We start from the raw sequence: 4,214 nt of genomic DNA on the forward strand, positions 1-4,214 counted from the left end.
GCCGGCTTATCCATAGTTCGGCCCACGGCGATGTAATGTGCATGGCAGCCTTAACTCAGGAGAGGTACACCCTAACTAACCATAGTCATTAGCTCACTATATTTCTGACCATAGGGCATGCTTAGCTGCGACCATATATATGGAAAAAAAAATGTACTGAAACATTCTTTATTTCTACACTTAAAATAGGACAATCTGAGATCCACTGCAATTAAAACAATTATTTGGCTGCACACATAAGATATAAAGTGTAACCCTTATAGAGAGATATAGCACGAAGTGAAAAGCTCTTTGACAGCAGAGAGTTTACAAAAGAGATGAAAACTCTCCCTATTACACTGCAAAGTCCAACCTGTCTCACTATTCACCAAGCTTGGGTTAACTCGCTGCAAACAATTCAGGCTAGACATATTTATGCCGAAAGGGCAGCATAGACCCGATGACGTCTCCATCATGGATAAACTTCTGATTGGTCCCTAACGGGACGTCATGGTGAGGACGGCGGCTCAGGCGTGAATGATCTGACAATCGCCCCGCCATTGTCATGGGCACCAGCACATTCTACGAGTAAGTATTAACTAAAACTGTACCCAAAGCAAGTGACCCACTAATGAAGGTCCAAGTAACACAACCGGACTTAATAAAGAGATTGAACCGACGAGAAGGAAAGTGGAGAGATTAAATGAAGGCGTAACGCTAGTATACCTCATCATTGAGATAAAGTCATAATTATTACCGCAGAGTTGCCATTAAAAGATATCAAAATAGAGAAATAAATAGGAAGCCAATACATAGGGACATCAATGCATTTATACTAGGTATAATATATGTAATATTATATATGACGTATATACAGAGGGTGAAATAAGTATTGAACACGTCACCAATTTTGTAAGTAAATATATTTCTAAAGATGCTATTGACATGAAATTGTCACCAGATGTCTGTAACAACCCATCCAATCAACACAAAGAAATCCAACCATAGATGTACATAAATTGTGTAATAATGAGAAATGACACAGGAAAAAAGTATTGAACACATGAAGAAAGAGAGGTGCAAAAAGCTATGGAAAGTCATGACACCATCTGAAATCTATCAGTAATTAGAAAGCAATCCTGACACTTAGTGAAAAATAATATCAACTGGTTCAACTGATGGCCTATAAAAATGTGTCTAATTACCAAACATATCATGATGGGTAAAACCAGTGAGCTGTCTCAAGACATTCGGAATCTAATTGTTGCAAAATATGACCCACAGATTGTCCCCCTTATGGTACACGCCCTTTACACTGCCCTCTCCTTTCCATACTGGGCCTCCTCACACTGTGTCCCCGCTATAGGGCCCAGTCTCTATACTGTGCCCCCTCATCACACTCCGCTTTCTTGGCAGGCATACTGTCCAGTCCTGGCTGTGCCCTTACACTGTCCCCCCATGATACCCCCCACACTACTCAGACTCTATTCTGTGTCCATTTACACTTTTCTCCCTCATACTGTCTCTGCATACTACTCACCACAACAGTCTCCTCACACGTTTCCCCCTCGCCCTCATACTATCTCCTCTCACAACCCCCTGCTAACTATACTATCTCCTATATTTCCCCCCTCGCATCTTGCTCTGATTTCTTTCTGCAAACACTTTCTATGTGGATAATGTTTTCTGATTGTTTAAAATGGTGCTAAACTAAATCAGTGATGGGAGTGATAGACACCAAATTGGGTGGTCTTCTCTTGAGGCCCACCAGCCATGTATCTGTTACCCATGAAAAAATACATGAAGTCCAATATAGAAAGAATACATGAAGCTATAAATTATCATTTGATTTTTATTAATATTATATATTAATACAATTACTATTTGATATTATTAATATACTACCAGGGGCGTGACAATTGCGGTCACAGGGTGTGACTGGGCTGGTGGGTGAGGGGGGACTGTTGAGGCCAGAGACATTTTCCACTGGAGGGGCCTATCGGACTGTGGTTGCGCCTCTGTATTAGTAATAATGTTATTACTATATAATATTAGTAATAATGGTAATATTTAATGGTATAATATCCTGAAGTTACATGGCAAATTCTCCACCAGCATTAAAAGTGATGACATCAGATGAAGGACACGTTCACCATTCTGTCAGTCATTACTATCTGATATTAATGGTAGAAATAAGTCTCGTTGTTGATGGGATTTTCCTCCAGTGGTTAATATGTATGAAGATCACGTTCATCACGTTTGTCACATTCATTTCCATCTTCTCTGATATTCTCTTTGTCTATTTGTTCTTCTTGAGGTATCTGCTGGCAACAAATTAGACAATTATCAGAAAGATTATTATTATTGAATTCCTGTATGTGATAATAAATGTCTCTCTTGTAAAATATTAATTTTCCTATAAAAGGACAGGTTATCATTATCACTAACTTTAAAAAACTAAAAGAAATTTTTTATATTCACTAAAATGGCAAGAGCAGGTCAACTCCAGAGCCAGTCTTCAAATGGAGATCACGACTTTATATTATAGAATCCTAAAAGCTAAATCTCACCCCACAGAGCAGAGTACTGGGTTGTTAAAGGATCAGACACTGGGCGTGCAAGAACAATATATGGGCCCTTTGTAGTCCAATAGCTCATTATAATGCCCAGTTCCTCCTGTTTTGGAGGCAGTAGTGGCCCCCTTACCTCTTGGGCCCCTGTATGGCTGCACAGGTTGCATCAATAATATGTCCGCCCTTGGATTACCCCATAGACAACTCAGCTGTCAACAAACAACAGAAGATTTCCTCTCTTCTTCCTGTACCAATCACAGAGATCAGTGGCGGAAAGCGGAAGCCTCATGTGTCCGCCTACATCGATGGGATAAAGTGAAGCTTCATGTCAGCATAGAAGTAGTGCAGAACCTGCTATATGTACCTGATTGTATAAGCTCCTCCTTGTAATTATAGACATGTCTGCTCCTCCTGATGGTATAGGCATATTGTCTTCGCAGATAAGGTGGATGACTATTTCTCAAGTTGGTAAGGGCACCTCTTCTGCCTCAAGGAAGCTTCCTCCTCAAGATTCAATAAGTGAAATTTTTTTCCACCAAGTTAAGGTGACTGACTCTCTGTCTAGATTGTAAGATTCCACTGCCTCAAGATGGCTATGGCTTCTCCCTGCTAAAGATAAGATGGTGACTGCTCATCAAGGTGGTTATGATGCCTCCTTTGCCTTCAGATGATTGAGTGCACTTTCAGAAAGTGAGTGTGCTTCCTTTGATTTTTGATGATAAAGGGGCCTCCTCATCCAGACTCAATATTATGGGAGTCTTTTCCTCCAATTCCTGACGGTGAGGGGGTCCTCCTCCTTCCCCTATGAGACAAATGACTCCTCCAGATGATAGCGGGACCTAATTTGTCTAAAGATTTTCTGGCGCCACCTTCAGACTCCATATGTTATGGTAGTCTTCACCACCATTCTATGACCTAAAGACGAGGTATATCAATATGTTAGCAAACTACTACAATGATAACTTTTTAGAATTGTAAGGAAATCATAATTTACAAGCTCCATATCAAAATAAAAATAGCAAAACCGCGATCCCCGGCGTCCCTTAATTTCTATCACAGAATTTATAAAGTCTTTCTTGTTGTTCATGTGCGCCTTTATTTAGATTCTGAGAATGGTTTATCACTTGGACAGACTGACACTAACACAGGAGAAAGGTTTTTCATTCAGCCTCAGGTGCAGAACGGCCTCTTGTGTTCTGATGAGGATTCTGGGTACTTACTCTTAAGTGATGGTTTATGTTCATTCTGATTCTAGTTCCATCCGTGCAGCATTTATTCCCAGCGCTGATCTCTCCTGCAGTAGCAAAGTATTCACTGTCTCACCAGCAGATCTGCAGGAATGATTGATATCATTTATAACATTTATGCCCAAATAGAAGTTGAGACAAAAACTCTATAGCCCTGATTAATCAAGGCTGGTGTTTTATTATTCCTTAATATGGTAAAAACAGTTCTGTTTCAGAAACAGTCTTTAAATGGAGAGAGAATCAACCTTATATTGTGAAGTCCTAAAAGCTGAACTATATCCTGTTCCCACTTTATGGTTAACAGTAGGAAAAGAGAGAATCTGACCCCACAGAGCAGAGTACTGAGTTGTTAAAGAGATATTCTCAAGATCTTAAATTACTTTAATTATTTAGACAGCATGAAAATAAGAAAGTT

The 4,214-nt window shown here is 39.8% G+C and overlaps 1 long non-coding RNA gene across 1 annotated transcript; it reads right to left on the minus strand.

Annotated features, from left to right (window-relative positions):
• Nucleotides 1-2,144: 2,144 nt before the first annotated feature.
• On the minus strand, nucleotides 2,145-3,842 carry LOC141253038 (uncharacterized). The gene is made up of 3 exons (XR_012314201.1): nucleotides 3,773-3,842; nucleotides 2,917-3,467; nucleotides 2,145-2,300 (listed from the first exon to the last, which is right to left on the minus strand). It is a non-coding gene; the product is annotated as an uncharacterized lncRNA (long non-coding RNA).
• Between the last annotated feature and the right edge of the window lie 372 nt (nucleotides 3,843-4,214).

Source organism: Phyllobates terribilis, unplaced genomic scaffold (assembly GCF_046119375.1).
Source record: "Phyllobates terribilis strain yellow unplaced genomic scaffold, ASM4611937v1 Scaffold_2__4_contigs__length_985480577, whole genome shotgun sequence".
In the NCBI taxonomy this organism is placed as follows: domain Eukaryota; kingdom Metazoa; phylum Chordata; class Amphibia; order Anura; family Dendrobatidae; genus Phyllobates; species Phyllobates terribilis.